Here is a 21,092-nt window from a genome sequence, read left to right as displayed (position 1 = left end):
ATCTGGCAGCAAAATGAATTTTCCTTCCATTTCTCAATTATAAATTGAGGAAGCGCCTAGCTCGCTATTGAAAGGGGGCACCAAAATTAATTTGGGCCTAGGGCCCCATAAAGTCTTTATCCGGCCCTGAACTTAGTTATTTGTAAACATAGAGCAAAATTAAAAGGGGGATGTAAAGAAGTATTCACATATTTTCAACTTTCTAAGTTAACCAAATTTTAAATATAATTTTGGCAAAGGTAGTTTTGCTGGCTAACTCCGAACCAATTAAGCTAACTCCGAACACCTAAGAATGAGTTTGTCACTTATGCCATAGGTAGAAACGTATAAAAATATTAGTTTTCGATATTTGTACCTATGACCTATGCCTAGCCATAGTTCCTATTTAGCTTTAAATGGTTATTTTAAAAATGAAAATTTTAACAAACTTAAGCTGTCGATGTCCATCGTCAATCTGTATTTCCCCGCTACAATCGGCGCTTAAATAAAACATCCTCCCAGAAATTGCCAAGAAGTAATATTTCCGACAGCCAGGACTCATAAGTTACTATTTATATAGTGCTTGTTGAAATATTAGAAAGCTGGAAACTTTCTCGAACGTAACATCGGTTTTTTGCTAAGCCTTAACATGCCAAAAACGTTACCTGGTTAAAAGGAAACACTTGTTGCATACCGTACTGCAAAAGTAATATGTTTAGTTCTAAATGAATGAGTTTTCATCTTTTTCCAAAAGATAATTTTATACGAAATGAATTAACTCTGCCTCCACGAGAAGCTTTAAAATTGCCCGGTATTATAAAAATATTACATATAATTTTAATTATTTATACCATAAGAGGATGATAATAATAACAATATTATCTTCTTATACTTAGTTTTAGTAACATTATATATTTACCTTAAAATATATTATCGAAAATTAACATTAGTATGTTCCTTATACACGTGAGCCGACGCGTTTCTTATCTGACGCAAAATTCTCATGAGGGCAAAACGCGTCTTCAATTGGCTTAAATATGACTCTTTGGCTAGCCGTTCTAACCGTTTAACCGACCAACCGGAAATAGCTCCTTCCCAGATGAATTTGGAGAGGGGAGTAGAAACCGAGTATCTTTTATTGAAGCGTCCATTGAGGCGACGCAAAAACTCTCCGCTCAGCCTAAGGTATTTTTTTAAGGACCTTGGCAATATATAGCAATATTTTGGCGAGGTTTACAAGTACGTATGCCAAGGAGTATTCTTTAAAGGTGTTGGTGAATTAATTATTGTTTAAAATTAAGCGGGAACTATTCACATTACTGTGTGTTTCGAGTTACAAAATTCACTTAATTTAAAAAATATATATTTTTTTAATTAAATTTTGAAACAATTTGCGGTATGAAGTGAACTTCAAATTTGGCATTATCTTAAGTCGATTAGTTGAGGGCATGCGCTTTTTAATTTCGTAATTTTTTAACACTATTATTAAGGTATTTATTCGCAAATTCCTCGATATCTAAGCTATAAAACGAGATCTTCCTGGGCTAATTTTATCAATACAATATTTAAATATTTTTTTAAAGCGAAAAGTGTTCGCAGTTGGAAATGTTCGTAGTTACCCAAGTACTAACCCACTCGATTGTATATTGAAGGTGAATACTCCCATCTTGATGATTTCTGTCTATAATTGACGGCTTTTAAAATTCATTTTGCGCGTGAAAATACCTCTACATGTTATGGTCAGAAAAGCACACAATGAAGGCTGTGTGCCCAAGACATGTAACTGTAGTGTCGCGCGCTCAAACGTCATTTCAAAATCCGTCAATAAAGGTCGACGTAAATTGAAAGCGTACTAACCAGTGGCTAAAATGAGCATTTTTTTGAACTGCCCAAATACAAGCAAACCCCAAAACATAATTTTTTTTTTTAGAAGCTCGTTATGAGCGATTGTAACGGGTGGGACAATTCAGTCCGCTCGTCCATTAATCAGGTGCGAGATATGTGTTACGGCCACGCCAACGGGGGGATACTTGGGGCTAGGGTTGGGACACCCGTGGCGGAAGTATGAGAACCACCCGTTGGGGGATTAGTGGTCGTCCTCACACGGCCATCCACAAACTCCCGGCAAACATAATTACAATGAGCTATAAAAGCGCCAAATTCAGAATTTGTAGCAGGCGAATATTTAACAAAATTATGAGAGAAAAAAGGGCTGTAAATAAGTCAGCTATTTTAAATTATTGATACTTTTTTGCGATAAATTAACGATAAATAAATAAATCTGAATTTAGAATTGCTAATCCTAGTTTTAGAAATGCCCAATTAACAGGGTTCGTACAAAATGTCCGGAATTAAATTCCCTGACATTTCCAGGTTTTACCTGACCAAATTTCCAAATTTTTCCGTGACCATATTTGTAGAATAAATGAATGGTTTGAGGTATAAATATTGAAAAATATTTTATTTCAAATAATTATTTGCAAGATTTTTTTGGGGTCATTTTAAAATTCGCTTACTTTTAGGGACAATTTTCAAATTCCTTGACTTTTCCCTGACATTTTGGAAATCTTTTAAAATTCCCTGACTTTTCCCTGGCCTTTTGGAATAATTTTAAAATTCCCTGACTTTTCCCTGACCTTTTGGAAACCTTTTAAAATTCCCTGACTTTTCCTTGACCTTTTGGAAACCTTTTAAAATATCTTGACCTTATGGAAATCTTTTAAAATTCCCTGACTTTTCCCTGACCTTTTGGAAATCTTTTAAAATTCCCTAACTTTTCCCTCACCTTTTGGAAACATTTAAAGTTCCCTGACTTTTCCCGGAAATTTTGGAATAATTTTAAAATTCCCTGACTTTATGGAAATCTTTTAAAATTCCCTAACTTTTCCATCACCTTTTAGAAACATTTTCAAAATCCCTGACTTTTCCAGGTTTTCCAGGTCGTGTACGAACCCTGCCAAAACTGTCCACTATTTTTGGCCCTGGTACTAACTAACATTGACGCTAAAACGTTTTTTCTTTCGAATATTTCAAAATCTACAAGGAAAAATATGTTAATAAATTGCGAGGATGGCCCAAAGGCGTATAAGAAAAGACGCTGGTCAAGATCTAGTTTCTGCAAGCTCTGTCGAGAGATAGGCCCTAGTTCTAGAGCTTCTAGCTCTAGTTGATCCTCGAAGGAAAACGGAAATCCTGACGAGCGTGTAGCCATGGCATATCCGAAAGAGATGGAAAGGTATATATACAATGCGGGGAGGCAACTGAAGGGAGGCAACTGAAGGAAGTCAAAGGAGCTAGGAAGAAGCGGGGGATAGCGTTGAGGTCCCTAATGGACTAAAGAGCCTAAAAGGTCAAAAAGTTCGACCATCTCTTCCTTCCGGAGTGCCACGGACGCTCGCTAAAGAAGAAGAAGGATTTTGGTCGAGAGACTGATGGACTCGAAGAGAATGTTCTGGACGCTTTTAACTTGTTTGTCATAAAAAGAGCGAACACTCGACGATAGAGTTTTTCGCGTCAATAGTCTCGACTCTCTTATGCCTCGGCTATATACATTCCTCGTAAGCTCCAAGCTCCAAGCGCCAAACTGGGTCTGTTCTCTAATATCTAGTCGATAGGTCCGTTGTATCTTGACGTATTGACCGTCTACGCATGCAGGGACGAACAACAAGATGGATATGTCGTTAAAGTGTCACAGTTTGAAAAATTCGAGACGAATTTCAGGTAGGTTAGGATGTCTTTTGAGGTATATACAACAGGGTTGCCACAAAATTTTCAGATTCAAATTCCCTGACTATTCCCTGTTTTTCCTGACCATTTTAAGAGATTTCCCCTGACTTATTAAGGCCAAAATTTTTATTTTTTATTTTACTTTTATCAGAAGTTAATTACCTTCAAAAAGTGTCAAGATAAAATTGAATTCCCTGACTTTTCCCCGAATTTTGACCAATTCTTAAAATTCTATGACAATTCCCTGACTTTTTAGGTCCATTTTTAAATTCCCTGACTTTTCCCTGATTTCCCTGTTTTCCCTGACGTGTGGCAACCCTGATACAAGACTAGGAAATGGATTTATGCACAATAGTGTTAGTGATTCATCTGTGTTATTAGGTGGTTTTTTTTCGCCTGTTCTCGGACTAAAAGTGTATTCTTTTTACACTAAAACGTTTTATTCGCCTGTTTCTGGGATGATAACTAATCCACCCCATAATCTAATGATATTAATAATAATCAGTTAGGCTTATACCCAAGGCACCCCCTTAGGCCTAAGTCATCAAGCGACTTTTAAAGTTGATAATTCGGAGTATTAGGGCTACTCTTTTTACTCCTTCTGAAAAGGAGGTGTAAAGGAGTAAATCGGATTTTGTCGTCTGCTAGCCAGAATTTATCCGCTAAAAAGGCCAACGTCAAGAATTTACAGTGTTTTGCACAGAGTATTAGAGGTATTGTTAATTAAGTTGCAAATAGTACTAGAGATTCCGGGCTCATTCTTAAAGGGGAACGGTCAAGCTTTAACCAGTTAGATAGCCCTATAGCCCGTTAAAAATTAAAATTTATGGCGAAAACCACATCAAAAAATATTGAGTGGTTAATTTTTAATAAAATAAAGAAATTTCGGGAAATCGAAAAGTGCGCGTCCGCCGCGACACCTCGTTAGAAGTCGGTGAGACAGAAAAACAACGTAAAAGCTCGCGCTGCTGAAGACGCAAAAAATGTGTTTTGCACGCGCGGCGCGTTCCAGTTATAAGAGACCTAAGCCTAAATTGCGCGATTTTAAAAGTTAGGATAGTTCGCAAATCGCTCATACGGGGTTAGGGGCGCTGGCGGCAGCCCCTAAGATGGCGGCGAAAATTCAAACCCAAACACCTGGCGTTATTTTTCGTTTCAACTTTTTGGGCCAAAAGCCTTTTTTTCAAGACAAAACAAGGTACGTATTAGTATATTGAACGTCTTGTTAATCTTTTGATACAGAAATAAGGCCATATTTGGAAAAGCTTGGCCGTTCCCCTTTAATATTAGTCTGCTTGTAGTTTTCACGTGACGTCATATCTAATATGGAAGTTAATACGGACTTCAAATTTTTTGAATCACTGTAGCCATTTCATTTCGGAAAAATCTTCTCTGAAACCACCCTATAATAAATGTTTAAATATTTAGGAATGGCCAGTACCGTTGATGTAAATTAGATTAGAACTATTTGTAACCAACGCCAACAAGGCTAGTTTTCCTATTAAATAATCCAACTTGCAGGACTATGGTCTAGTGCTTGGCATTCGATTAATTTTTATCCATGAATAAAATAAGCTCGGCGATATTTAAATAATATTTATTTAAATAACCAATAGTTGAATAAAAATTGTAAAATGTTTAAATAATCGAAAGTGAATAAGCCTATTATTTAAATTAAACAAACCATTATTTAAATAAACACCACTTTTATTCAAATAAATGCTTGGTTGCGTAAAAAACATAATTAAATAAGATAAAATGATATTCTTTTTACCAACGTTTTTTAAATAAATCGGAAAATTTGTGGATAATGAATAAACAATTCCGAGCACTACTATGGTCGTAGCTTTAATGTTCACAATCTACATTCTAGTGTCAAGTATTTTTACGTATTATAGTCAGGCACGTGAAATCATATGCAAATTCATAATGAATTATTTTTGAAAAAAATGTAATTATTTTAATTAATTTAATTGTAATAAACTTTTTTATGTAAGCCTAACTGCTTGTTATTACCTTATTATGTTGTGCAAATTCTAGGAAGGTACACAATCTTTTAAGAAATTGCGTAATGTTAGTTTCATTAAATTTCGTCAGAAGTAAATGAACCGAAGTTATCAGACTGCTATACTCCCCATGTTGGAGGCGTTTTCCTTATGAATTTACATTTTGACCTCGAATTGGAAATTTTGCGCGCTCCTAGGCCGAAAAAAAGGTTTTGTTTTTATGAAACCATTTTTTATGCATAAAAGTAGATATACCCACAATTCCCAAGTGCAATTTATCGCGTCAAAAGACCGGGATGGAAATTAGCTTTTATTTGACTCGATTTTCTCATCAGTTTCATAAGGAAAACGCCCTCCGATTCTGAGCGCTATTTCGATAACTTCGATTTTTTACTTCTGATAAGACCTAAGTCACACTAATTTTACTATAGAGTGTTGTCGTCTGAAACCCTGCGACGTCACCATTGTAATTTGCCTATTGATAAAAAACGGTAACTGTCATGGCGGCCACTATTAACACTACAGCTGTGACGTTACAAGTTTTCAAAATCGTATCAGACGACAACACTCTATTGAAAAGATTGAAAACTTTAAGGTCAATATCACTATTATCAAGGTCGAAATGGTCCTGTTTTAAGTATTTATTTTTTATACTAAGATTTTAAAATATTTTCGAGATTTTGAAAGTCAAGATCGACATTTTGAAGGTTGAATAACTCGTACCAATAGGTCTTCGAAGACCTATTGGTACGAGTTATTAGTAAGTTTTTTTAATTTCTTCAAATTTGTTTAGGATTTAGCTATATTATCCCTTTTAATTATGGACTAATCTACTTTTTCTCGTATTTTATCATCCTTCTCACAGTCCATAGGTGGTTTCTACTAACTTGACTCATCAATAAAACATCTTCGAGGAAATCGCCAAGAAATAATTTTTCGGAGAGTGAGGACCTGAAAGTTACTGTTTATATAGTGCTTGTTGAAATAATGGAAACTTTTCACCTGTACGGTATGCAACAAGTGTTTCCTTTTAACCAAGTAGCTTTTTTGACGTATTAAAGCTTAACAAAAACACGACGTTCTATTTACAGGTGAAAAGTTACCATTATAATAATCAGCTAGGCTAATACCCAAGGCACCACCTTAGGCCTAAGTCATCAAGTGACTTTTAAAGCCATTAATTCAGGTGGCCGGGTTACAACGCGTAGGAGGGTGGTACTGGTCAGCCCTTCATGCCACGCGAGCCAATAGCTCCCTACACTAACAGTTAACATCAACAAGTTTTTTCCTGGCTCTCGGCAATATTACTTCTTGGCACTTTCCTTGAAGAGGTTTTATTGAAGCGCCTATTATGAAAAGCAGAAACTCGTGTGAAGAATTCTGGGCGTTTTCAAAAACCCCTTTCTAAAATAGACTTCCATTTACCCTTAAAATTTTAATGGCGTATTCTGGAAGTGGCGTAATTTACGTCATATCCCGCGAACAAGGCATTGGTGATCAAATTACACACAAAGCGGCTCTCGGAAACTGAACAGTTCGGCACGAATTCCGATTTCAATTTACTACGCAATTACGAAACCTTAAAAATTTTAAAGTCTTAATCATTCGTTCAATAAATACGCTCCAATTTTCGTCGCCAATTTTCCAACAGAGAGAAAATAGAGGGCGAAAGTTTCTGTACTAATTGGTGCCTTAACTGACTAACTATGAAGTTCTCGGAGCGAGCGATTTGGGGAATCTATCAGCCGGAAACTGGGGAACTCGAGCCTCTAGTTCGGCCGACGACTAAAAGGGGGCGTCACTGGAACAGTGCCGTGTTAATAGCTTATAAGCGTTGATCGAAGCGCTACTCCGCGTCGAACGACTGCAATTATCGCCAGGGGGATTGGAGGACAAAATTTGTCTCCAGCATCAAATTATAGGAAACGCTCCTCCGCTAGGAATTGTTAATTGTCGTAATTAATTTCTCCGTAATTAATTACTAAAATAACTTCCGCTACTCGTAATTCTTGGGGGAAAAACTTAGCTATGGTTTTTCTAATAGAGAATTTCGCGGGGAACACTTCAATTTAGCGTTAGCTGTAATGGATAACGTTCTAATTACAGGTATTAAAATTGATTAATTAGTAATAGAAGGGCTTTTATTTATCGATTTAGGAGCGACCAACGCAGTGGCCGCGGAATACGGAACCGACGCGTAGGATATGATGACGTCTTTCCCGTAAACAGGGAAATTTATTACTGAGGTTGTATCTATATATAAATGTTTCGAAGGAAATTTTGATTATAAGAACATTATTTCGTGATTATTTATTTATTCTTTATTTATTCTAAAAATAATAATTGCCCGCTTATTTCAGTTTTTATGCATATTTGGAGATTTTAAGAGCAGATTAGCCCACTGATTTCAGTTTGTATGCATATTTGGAGATTGTAAGAGCATAGTAGCCCACTGATTTCAGTTCTTATGCATATTTTGAGATTTTAAGAGCATATTAGCCCACTGATTTCAGTTCTTATGCATATTTTGAGATTTTAAGAGCATATTAGCCCACTGATTTCAGTTTTTATGCATATTTTGAGATTTTAAGAGCAGATTATCCCACTGATTGCAGTTTTTATGCATATTTTGAGATTTTAAGAGCAAATTAGCCCACTGATTTCAGTTTTTATGCATATTTTAAGGTTTTAAAAAGGATAATTTCCCGCTCATTTCAGTTTTTATGCAGATTTTGAGATTCTAAAAAGAATAATTTCCGGCTTATTTCAGTTTTTATGCATATTTTGAGATTTTAAAAAGAAAAATTTCCCGCTGATTTCAGTTTTTATGCCGATTTTGAGATTAAGAGCAGAATTGCCTGCTGATTTCAGTTTTTATGCCGATTTTGAGATTTTAAGAGCAGACTTGCCTGCTGATTTCAGTTTTTATGCCGATTTTGAGATTTTAAGAGCAGACTTGCCTGCTAATTTCAGTTTTTATGCCGATTTTGAGATTTTAAGAGCAGAATTGCCTGCTGATTTCAGTTTTTATGCCGATTTTGAGATTTTAAGAGCAGAATTGCCTGCTGATTTCAGTTTTTATGCCGATTTTGAGATTTTAAGAGCAGACTTGCCTGCTGATTTCAGTTTTTATGCCGATTTTGAGGTTTTAAAAAGGATAATTTCCCGCTCATTTCAGTTTTTATGCAGATTTTGAGATTCTAAAAAGAATAATTTCCGGCTTATTTCAGTTTTTATGCATATTTTGAGATTTTAAAAAGAAAAATTTCCCGCTGATTTCAGTTTTTATGCCGATTTTGAGATTTTAAGAGCAGAATTGCCTGCTGATTTCAGTTTTTATGCCGATTTTGAGATTTTAAGAGCAGACTTGCCTGCTGATTTCAGTTTTTATGCCGATTTTGAGATTTTAAGAGCAGACTTGCCTGCTAATTTCAGTTTTTATGCCGATTTTGAGATTTTAAGAGCAGAATTGCCTGCTGATTTCAGTTTTTATGCCGATTTTGAGATTTTAAGAGCAGACTTGCCTGCTAATTTCAGTTTTTATGCCGATTTTGAGATTTTAAGAGCAGACTTGCCTGCTAATTTCAGTTTTTATGCCAATTTTGAGATTTTAAGAGCAGAATTGCCTGCTGATTTTAGTTTTTATGCCGATTTTGAGATTTTAAGAGCAGAATTGCCTGCTGATTTCAGTTTTTATGCCGATTTTGAGATTTTAAGAGCAGAATTGCCTGCTGATTTCAGTTTTTATGCCGATTTTGAGATTTTAAGAGCAGACTTGCCTGCTAATTTCAGTTTTTATGCCGATTTTGAGATTTTAAGAGCAGACTTGCCTGCTAATTTCAGTTTTTATGCCGATTTTGAGATTTTAAGAGCAGAATTGCCTGCTGATTTTAGTTTTTATGCCGATTTTGAGATTTTAAGAGCAGAATTGCCTGCTGATTTCAGTTTTTATGCCGATTTTGAGATTTTAAGAGCAGAATTGCCTGCTGATTTCAGTTTTTATGCCGATTTTGAGATTTTAAGAGCAGACTTGCCTGCTAATTTCAGTTTTTATGCCGATTTTGAGATTTTAAGAGCAGAATTGCCTGCTGATTTCAGTTTTTATGGCTATTTTGAGATTTTAAGAGCAGAATTGCCTGCTGATTTCAGTTTTTATGCCGATTTTGAGATTTTAAGAGCAGAATTGCCTGCTGATTTCAGTTTTTATGCCGATTTTGAGATTTTAAGAGCAGAATTGCCTGCTGATTTCAGTTTTTATGCCGATTTTGAGATTTTAAGAGCAGACTTGCCTGCTAATTTCAGTTTTTATGCCGATTTTGAGATTTTAAGAGCAGACTTGCCTGCTAATTTCAGTTTTTATGCCGATTTTGAGATTTTAAGAGCAGAATTGCCTGCTGATTTTAGTTTTTATGCCGATTTTGAGATTTTAAGAGCAGAATTGCCTGCTGATTTCAGTTTTTATGCCGATTTTGAGATTTTAAGAGCAGACATGCCTGCTAATTTCAGTTTTTATGCCGATTTTGAGATTTTAAGAGCAGAATTGCCTGCTGATTTTAGTTTTTATGCCGATTTTGAGATTTTAAGAGCAGAATTGCCTGCTGATTTCAGTTTTTATGCCGATTTTGAGATTTTAAGAGCAGAATTGCCTGCTGATTTCAGTTTTTATGCCTATTTTGAGATTTTAAGAGCAGACTTGCCTGCTAATTTCAGTTTTTATGCCGATTTTGAGATTTTAAGAGCAGACTTGCCTGCTAATTTCAGTTTTTATGCCGATTTTGAGATTTTAAGAGCAGACTTGCCTGATAATTTCAGTTTTTATGCAGATTTTGTGATTTTCACTCTGAGTTTGAAACTTTTATATTACGACCAGATTTAAAACTTTATCTCTAAGTATTATAAAAATTTTATATTGGATTTCGCCCTAACAAAATGTTAAAGTAATTAAGAGCAGCTACTTTATTTCGAAGCAGTAACGTAATACTCAAAATAAAATATAAGAATTTCTATGGTTAGAAGTTTTTTTTTACCAAGGAATACTTCTGCGCAAGTTCCCATATACCAGATTAATGATTGAGGAAAATCATATCACCTCGGGCAGGAATCGAACCTGCAACCTTTGGGTTACTGTCCTAACGCCACTACCATTCGTGGACCAAGAGTCTAAGGGGACTCAATGCTCACGATATCTTGACACGGTAGGCGTGGCCTAAATCGGAAGGCTTGCTGAGGTACACCAGCAGCTTTGAAGTCTTTCAAGAATACTGTTCAACTCTCATTTCGAGAAGCTTAATCGGGGCTTGGGTGACACTACGTGCGAGAAAGTTAATTTTTTTAATAAAATGGATTCCATTGAATTTGAATAAAAAAACCTCAGCCATACGCGGCTTACTGGTTATTTTTCCTTAACACAATGGTTAATTACCATTACTTAAACTTTTAAAGAAACAATTTCCAAAATAAAGGTCTAAAACCTAACCATTTAACCAACAACAACGGCGCCATTTGGTCAAAATTGAACGAGAACGCTCCAGCTTCTCTACGAAACTACGCCGGAAATCGACTTCCAAGTTTGTCCGCATTGAACTAAAATTAGCCGTGATTTTCCTATTAGTAGTAGTATTAAGGCGTGCTTTTAAAGCCTGAACAGTGAGTTATCTTAGATTCTTGGTTAATGTACCATTGGATCACCGAGGTCACGAGTAAACAGGCCTCGGACAGACATGCAATTTGTGAAGGACTCAATTGGGTTCGCTTGTTTGGCGGGTTCCATTTTATCCCGTATTATAGGTATAGTTATACAAAAACAGTCCTCCGAACTGAATAAACAGTGTTTATTCTTGTAAATACTACGGCTAAGAAAGGACAGATATTAAAGGTCCACAACAGCGTTTCACGTTTTGTTCCATTTCGCCAAGTGACGTACGGAACACCAATGAAGTTTCAGCTAACCGCCATGCTCAGTGCTGTCCCGTTTCATTTGAGCTGGCGGGAAACCAGCTCAAAAGCTGGTGTGGCCCTTTAAGAGTATATCTGGATTTTCAGTTATAGTGTATAAAGCAATGATTTAGGTTAAACATTATTCCGGGAGGAGTCCGAATTCGAACTTTCCCCGTGGCTACTGGGTTCGAAATCACGGTGAAAATTTCAAAATGAATATTATTTAATTTTTTGGGTAATTCTATTGGTATTATTAATGTGGAATTTAGTTGGGACAAAATTACACATTAACACCCATAGAATGACCCAAAAAATTAAATAATATTCATTTATTGGGGGTACGCCAAAGGGCAATCCTATTTACACTATTTAATATACCTGAATTTATTTAGCCCAACTGCTACCAACCGTTAATTTGTATTTTTGTGTCAGGGTGTGTGTACGCACCGACCAAAAGTTTTCAATGGCGCCCTTTTTAGGGAAATGGGAAAAAACAGGCATACTTCTCAACTCGCCCCCCACAACTCCTTCAAATTTTTGCATAACCCTTTGAAACACTCTGTATATATAAAATAATCTCTATCGTATAAAACTACAATTGGCAAAGTTAGAGATTCTCTCTACTAGTTTTGCCTATAAAAGTAACTACAATGTATATGGATTATGGAGCCACCGTTTTCCACGCTTCAACACCACCTATAATCGGATTACTCGGAACCCCGTTGGATCAAAAAGGCGCTAGACAGGCGGCAAAGTCTTACAGGGAAACCTGACACGTCGGGGATCTCCCTAAGACGGGGATATTGTCAAAGAGTACGGTCGGGGAAAAAGCAAAAAGAGGGGGTCCAAGGAGGGGTGCGAAGAGGGTCAGAAATGAGGGCGCGAAGATTGACCCTCCCTCCGCAGCCAGAAACTTCCGGGCGTGACACAAAAGTTCCGACGCTTTTTTCCCGCCTCGGCAGACTCTCTCTTTAGCGCCCACCCACTTGCTTACTCGTTTAGTACGAGCGACACTTTTCTCAGCTGTCGCGTTCGCAATGCAGAAAATCGTCCTCTGAGTGTCGCCTCAAATCGAAATCCAAGTAACACGAGTTACGTGGTTTTAGCTTTAAATCCTGTTGAGGTTAAAGGCCCAGGATTTCTTCTGCCTTTTTTCCTTTAAGTTTGCTTCCCGCCGCGCAAATATCCTGGTGGTAGGCCGACGTGTTCTGCTGTTGGCCTACCACCAGGATATTTGCGCGGCGGGAAGAAAACTTAAAGGGAAACAGGCAGAAGAAATCCTAGGCCTTTAACGGTAATAGTGAGTGTAGGGAGCTGTTGGCTCGCGTGGCATGAAGGGCTTGCCACCACCCTCCTAAGCATTTTAATCCGGCAACCTGAATTAATGGCTTTAAAAGTCGCTTGATGACTTAGGCCTAAGGTGGTGCCTTGGGTATTACCCTAGCTAGCTGATTATTATTTATTTATTTGTTATTTATTCAATTGTCGGATTAACTTTAAATGCATTGATTTTGATCCAATTGATTTTGATAACGCAGATATCTTACCCCTGCAGCGAGTCGTTTTCGAGTTGGTTCATGGACCAATCGCCGACTCAAAGAAGTCTGCAATTTTTTTAAATATATATTAAGCTATAAACGGCATTGGGCCTATTTTGAGTCGGCACAACTAACATAAATTCGCCGACTTGCGATATTCTTTTCTGGGAAATTGTAATTCATCAATTTCTAGGTTATATAAAACCTATACCTACGTAAATATTTCCAGAAAAGTATGGACTTTTTACCTCTCCGAGCGGACTATGTTTTACAATCACCGTGTCTGTCTGTCGGTCTGTGGGTCTGTCTGTCTGGGCTGCGAACACGTACGCATTATCGGGGCGAGGTGTAATCACTGCGTTCGCAGTTTTTTGGAATTAGGGAAAAAGTTTTTCCAAAACAGCTCTCTTTTTGTCATTGGGGGTAGTATAATTTTTTTTCAATTCGAACCCGAGCCCTCCTGCACGACAGGTGAGCGTTCTACCCCAGAACCTCGGATACATGTTACGCTTCACTGAAAATTAGAAACTCTTCCGAGGAGAGGTATATTTTGGCTTGCCAACTGGTTTGAGACGCCCAGACGATGTATTGGAGTAGGTACCCTTCCTTTTTTAAGTGGGCATAGAGTCGAACGTTAAAGTTAGGTCGACCGCTGGCCGACCACGGATTTTTAATATTTCCTCGACGTCAGCCCGACTCAAAAACGACTCAATTGTGCTGCAGGGGCGATCTGGGTCATCAAAATGTCGATCTTTTAAATTTGGAAAATTGCTTACCTCTGCTCTATTGAAATATTTAAATCAATAATTTTTCAAATGCCCCCCTAACTAAATGTTTAATTTTTTGGCTATTGCACGCTATTAGTTCCGCATCTTTGATTGGTGTTATGTTAATAACAATGAACTATCAGTAGTTGGCAGTTATGGAACATAATAATATTAATAAAAAATTATTATAATCAGTTAGGCTAATTAGAGCTAAATAATAATAATTAGCAAGGCACCACCTTAGGCCCAAGTCATCTAGCGACGTTTAATGAGTTTAAATCAGGTGGCCGGGTTACAAATTGTATCTGATTCATTATCTCAAGTAACCGATCGGAGCTGATCTGTTTTAGCTCAACTCACCAAATTTAGTTAGTTGAAGGGCTATCAGACTTCAACGTTAAGTAGGTTAACGGTAATAGTTAGTGTAGGGAGCTGTTAGGTCGCGTGGCTTGAAGGGCTTACCAATACCCTCCTACGCATTGTAACCGGCAGGGCCGGACTTAGAGATCCTGGGCCCATTATGCCCATAGGCAGATAAGGAGTCTGGGCCCCCTTTTCATCCGCTGCATTTACTCTTATCCCTGGAACTAGGCTGTGCCTGAATTTCCCTAATTCAGCGTAGAAGTCTGAGCTCTACGGTTATATTATTAAATAAAAGCTTTTAACAATCGTCGACTAAATACGCGATAATTATGCAACATTGCGAGTTAAGGCTGCGTCCGTAAACTGCCAGGCAGAAATTTTGGTAATTTTAAAACAAAATCTTCTAGCTAGGAATTTCTACAATATAAATTACGATTGATATTATAGATTTATGCCTTCGAATACAGTAATTACGGTCACTGGAAGGCCCCTTCCAAGGATGGGCCACGGTGCAAATACGGCACTGGTAACCGGACACCCTGAATTAAAAACTTTAAAAGTCGCTCGATGACTTGGGCCCAACTGATAACAAAATAAACAGAATTTAAAATTTCGAAAGGAATGTAAAATCGATTACTGATAACTATCGTAATTATTAAGGCACCACGTATAAACTACACTGATTAAAAAACATTCTTCATTCAAAATCATTTTAAGAAACGCTATTTTACTATCTTTAATAGGTTCTCACGAATTAAAATTTAATTCAAAATTTAAAAAAAACTATTTTAAGCTCTCTCATCTAAGCCTTAATTTTGCCTAGTCTTAATTGGCCTTTGGGCTTTGTAAGGTCTATCGGCCAATGTACCACGTTTATTATATTGAAGTTTAATTGCTTCAATTAATTAATTACTTACTATTTCTGCAGACAATGGCAATGTAAGTGGAGACAAGCAAACGCTTAATGCAAATTTTGTCTATTGTAACCTTTGTTCCCTTTTATAAAAAGCTACAAGGTTAACCAAATTTTAACTTAATCTAAAAGTAGCAATAAATTATTTAAATTACCGTATTTTAGTGAATATACCCCGCTGGTTATCTGATTACAATTATTTTATATTTCGTCCGTCTATTAATTAGGCATTAACGTTACATTTTTTTATTGCGAGTACATGTATTGCGGATACGTTGCAGCTCTCCCTCTATCGCTCTACGATGCCTCTTAAAAGTAATTCGTTACTTTTATTCAATAAAAAATTTGTTGTTTTCCAGTGTTCTCTAATTTTTTTCTTATATACCCCGCACCAAAATCGTAAATTTCTTACAAAATGGTTCAGGTTATATTCGCTATATAGTAGTAGTAAGTTAGTTTACTTTCAACAGATTACTCAACTTTCTTAAACGGGATATAAACGAAAAACTAAACTCGGAACAACTCACGCGTTGCAAGTTCTCCGGTTAAAGGGGATTTCCAAAAAGTTGACGAAGTCGCTAACGAGCGACTCTATTTCGATAATTTTGGGTGTAACTTCCAAGAAAGGCTGTAGCGATACCTTAACGTTAGTGTCATACTTACGATGCGTTACGTTACTTATGGTAATATAATAAAGAATAAACTGAGCCTAGCCCAAAAAAAACATCAAGATGCGAACGAGTCCCGGCGACCTATTTCGGGCATCACGCGAAAGCGACAAATCGATTATTACTTGACAATCCAGACTAAAACCGAAAATAAAGCTAACCAATATAAAAGGCGATAGCAGGTGACCCTCGCGTGGTTCATAACCATAGGAAGCTCAAGAGCAAAAAAACCTGAGGATGGAGAGAGGGAGAGAGAGAGAGAGAGAGAGGGAGGGGCAAAAAACGAAATAAAAGAAAGTTAGTTTTGCCGGGACACCCCAAGAGGGAGCTGTATAACGATCGGGGTAAAAGCACCCCCTCAACGCTTCGTCCACCAACATCCGATAGGGTCAGCCCATTCCGAGATTTGACCCCGAGATAGCACCTCGACGACCCCGTGTCCACTTTCTTGCCCCGTCCAGACACAACATTAATCGAAATCGTGACATCCGACGAGTGTGGAAACGTCCATCGTGGAGGTCGCGCGTGAACTTATATTTGTTTTTCGGGCTGGAGGGGGCCCGCTTCGAAAGGGGTTGAAGGCTCCACGCGCCAAATTAATTACGAACGGGACTTCGAAGATGGGCCCCGACCTGTCCTTTTGAGGGATTAAGCACTGGCGAGACATTAGCCGTCTCCCCTTTTCGCTTTTAATATGGGGAAGATTAATTACGCTCGACTATGGCTTTGGCTATTAATTATATAGTATTATTACTACTACTGCTGCTACTATGAAGAGGCTGGCTGTTCCAACGTCTTGTTAGTAAGATTACGCGAAATAAGGGATGCTGATAGAATGGTTGTAGCATTTTGCAAAAACCTCTTCACGATCTCACCGACGGTCCAAATAATTAGGGTTAAGTTTCGTGTAGCTCCTCGGAATGTATAGCATTTGAAGGATAAAATTTCCTAAGGGGGGTCACTCTGCTTTAGGGGGTCCCAATAATCATTTTTAAATGATTAAAAATAATCATAATTTCATCATTTAATAATTTCATTCGCGATTTAATTATATTAATCTCGATTTTGTAATTATAATCACGATTTAATTATTTGAATTTTGATTTCATAATCACCAACGCAACTTCGTTATTTCAATCTTGATTTCGTCATTAGAATCTCGATTTCGTCATTTCAATCTTGATTCCATCATTTCAATCTTGATTTCGTGATTAGAATATCGATTTCATCATTATACTCACGATTTCATCATTAGAATCTCGATTTAATTGTTTCAATCTCGATTTTATCATTAGCAACTCGATTTAATCATTAGAATCACGATTTCATCATTAGAATGACCATTTAATAGTGTCAATATCGATTTAATAAAAAAAACTATCGATTTCATCATTAGAATCTGGATTTCATAAAAACTATATCAATTTCATCATTAGAAACTCAATTTCATAAAAGCAATCTCGATTTCATCATAGGAATATCGATTTCATCATTAGAATCTCGATTTCATCATTAGAATCTCGATTTCATCATTAGAATCTCGATTTTATCATTAGAATATCAATTTCATCATTAGAATCTCGATTTCATTCGATTTAATTATTGAAATCTCGATTTCATCATTAGAATCTCGATTTCATTCGATTTAATTATTGAAATCTCGATTTCATTCGATTTAATTATTGAAATCTCGATTTCATCATTAGAATCTCGATTTCATCATTAGAATCTCGATTTCATTCGATTTAATTATTTAAATCTCGATTTCATCATTAGAATCTCGATTTCATTCGATTTAATTATTGAAATCTCGATTTCATCATTAGAATCTCGATTTCATTCGATTTAATTATTGAAATCTCGATTTCATCATTAGAATCTCGATTTCATTCGATTTAATTATTGAAATCTCGATTTCATCATTAGAATCTCGATTTCATCATTAGAATCTCGATTTCATTCGATTTAATTATTGAAATCTCGATTTCATCATTAGAATCTCGATTTCATTCGATTTAATTATTGAAATCTCGATTTCATCATTAGAATCTCGATTTCATTCGATTTAATTATTGAAATCTCGATTTCATCATTAGAATCTCGATTTCATTCGATTTAATTATTGAAATCTCGATTTCATCATTAGAATCTCGATTTCATTCGATTTAATTATTGAAATCTCGATTTCATCATTAGAATCTCGATTTCATCATTAGAATCTCGATTTCATCATTAGAATCTCGATTTCATTCGATTTAATTATTGAAATCTCGATTTCATCATTAAAATATCGATTTACTCATTCAAATCTCGATTTATAATCACTGGTATTTAAAATATATATAATTTAAACAATATATATTTTAATACTATATGGAATTTAACCGACATAGAATTTATTCAATTTCAATATAGAATGTAAACAGCATCAAATCCTAAAAAAGAACTAACACCCGGTACAAATATTTTAACTTCCAATAAAAATCACGAAATGAAAAAGAAGCCTAAAAATTAAATAGAGCCCGAAATGAAAGCGGAGGAAAATTTCCGACTTCATATTTTTGGAAGTAAGTACAAAGGGAACAACTTCTGATTTCTAACAGAGCCACGGAGCGCCAAGAAGGAACGGCTTGGAATGGAGGCAACCTTGATCTGGCTGCTCCCTTCGTTCCAGGAAATGATTAGGTATCAAACGTAAATCCCAAGATGAAGAAATCAAAAAGATGAAAGCGGAGAAGGCAGACGGAGGAGAATGAAGCCCGGGATGAGGGATGAAAAGAGAGACGGAAAATTGGGGAGTTCGATTCTGTGTTTCTATAGAGGAGGATGAGGAGGATCGCGGGAGGCTGCGAATGATTGACTCGAAGAAGATTGAGCCGTACGAGATGATGAACACACGAACAAAAGGGGGACCAAAAGATGAAACGAAATGGAAAGAGAAACCCAGAGCAACCAGACACCGTCTCCCGTTTTTCTTACTAATATCAGCAACTTCTCTACCCGTCTCTTCCAAATTGATATATACAACGTTCATCTTGGTTTCCTCTTAATACTTAGAGATATATTTAGTGATTGATTCTGGGTTTTACGTTTCCTGTTGCCTTTATCGCGTTGAACGTTTTGATTGATTCGTTTTTATAGTTAATGTAATAAGTGCCAAAAAAAGGAAGTAGAAATATTGTTATTCAAAACGTATATATATGGCATGTTTTAAATGTTCATTTTGATTAATGTGATGGATAATAATATAATACATCAAGTAGTATAGCTATTAGCAGGAACAGTGGCGTAGACAAGGGGGGTTTCTGGGTCCAGACCCCCTTTGGCCTACCTTTGACTGTACTAAATTTCCACCCCCTTCTCGACCCTCCTCTTAACATTCACATACTTCGACCCCCTTGATGAATTTCTGGCTACGCCACTGAGCAGGAATCCATACCTCTACTTGGAATGATTATCCTGGCGTATCGCGTATGGTAAGATCACTCTGACGGCTTTGGCCCCGCCTACGAGAGATAAAATCCCCTCTGCGCACGCTCCCTTCTCACGTTGTTGTTTGTTAAGTTCACATAATGACGTAAAACAACCATCAGCCACCTTGAGACGAAAATCTGCCGCGCTAAGCATTCCAAGTAGAAGTATGGATTCCTGTTATAAGTAATAATATTTAATAGTAAATCAAATATTTAACTAATCGTACACCAGTTATATAGCACCACAATTTTGGTAGTTTCGCTTACAATACCTTAGCTTCAACCACAGTGTATTCACGTTTTTCCTAAATTAGCCTTATCAGTTAACATAGCGACACCTATCGGCCAATACTGGAAGTACCTTAGCTGTTGGATTTCCATCTGCTAAACAGTCGTTATAAAAGACAAAGCGACTGCTTAGCAAACTAAAATTGAGAATCTAACTGTACTTCTGGCTTTGACCGCTAGGTCGCTTTACGTTAAGCGATAAGACTAATTAAGACATCCGTTACGGTGAATAAATTGGTATTTTCCCAAATACCCGATTACATTTTAATCATTAATCAACCGGACTGGTCTAAATAAGGCAAACGCCTATTTTGCCACAATACAAAAGACATCAAGAATCACGCAAAAAATAATTCGAAGGTGGATTAATGAGCAGGAATGTGCACTGTCACTTACCCAATCGTTGTGCGCGCTCGAGAGTATTGTCTTTGGCTTTGATCCTCCAGATGATCCGGCCGAAGTTCCTAATCCCCGTGACAATAAGAGAAATCTCCTTCGATTCTTCTCATCGGAGACAAGAGCCTGCGAGTCCTGAATTTCAGACGGATTACGAGAAGAGATACAGAGATAGCGAAATGATACGGGCTGCTGGAGCAGGCTCTAAATATAAGATCAAAAGACGCGGTATTATTAATTCGTTGTATGGGTGCTGTTCAATTTAGGAACGTATTATTAAATTATGCTAATAAATTTACTTTCTAAGTGCTCAAATTCATAAGAAACAATATTTTGGACAAACTTTGTTAATGAGCAAAACGTGTTTGATGAGCAGCGATTGTCAGAAGGTCAAAGGACTGCAGTTCAGTGTTTATTTTATTTCGTCGTCGTGTACCCTGCTTTAGTCTAAAATAGTATGACGCCATCATGGATCCTTAGTGCTCGGAATTGTTTATTCGTTATCCACAAATTTTCCGATTTATTTAAAAAACGTTGGTAAAAAGAATATCATTTTAACTTATTTAATTATGTTTTTTACGCAACCAAGCATTTATTTGATTAAAAGTGGTATTTATTCACTTTCCATTATTTAAACATTTTACAATTTTTATTCAACTATTGGTTATTTAAATAAATATTATTTAAATATCGCCGAGCTTATTTTATTCATGGATTAAAATTAATCGAATGCCGAACACTATGGATCCTTCTGTAGTCTAACATATTTTTTGGGAGCATTTTTGAATAAACCTTTGCTGGTGAGCAGCAATTGTAAGAAGTGTTTATTTTATTTAATTGTCGTGTAACCTGCTGTAGTAAGAAATAGTAGAAAGCCATCATTTAGAATATTAATTGATTTCTAAAGGCCTATTTACACGAGTTGACATTTACGCCTAACTTTGTTGATGAGCAACAATGCTAAGTAGGCCACTCCAACTTTCTTCTCATTTTGGGTTTTACGAAAAACCTAATTTAAAGGGCAACATAATCATTTGA

At 36.6% G+C, this 21,092-nt stretch overlaps 1 protein-coding gene across 1 annotated transcript in view; it reads right to left on the bottom strand.

Annotated features, from left to right (window-relative positions):
• The window catches only part of LOC149961161 (leucine-rich repeat neuronal protein 1-like), a 248,721-nt gene that overhangs the window by 186,725 nt on the left and 40,904 nt on the right, over nt 1-21,092 (bottom strand). Inside the window, exon 2 of the mRNA XM_090169427.1 lies at nt 20,055-20,258. The gene's annotated coding sequence lies outside the window, so the exon portion shown is untranslated. The remainder of the gene's footprint in view (nt 1-20,054; nt 20,259-21,092) is intronic.

Source organism: Leiobunum rupestre, chromosome 1, assembly GCF_980474605.1.
Source record: "Leiobunum rupestre chromosome 1, qqLeiRupe1.1.hap1, whole genome shotgun sequence".
NCBI classification, from domain to species: Eukaryota; Metazoa; Arthropoda; class Arachnida; order Opiliones; family Sclerosomatidae; genus Leiobunum; species Leiobunum rupestre.
Note: the sequence above shows the minus strand (reverse complement) of the source record. Positions and strands in the feature narration are given on the sequence as shown.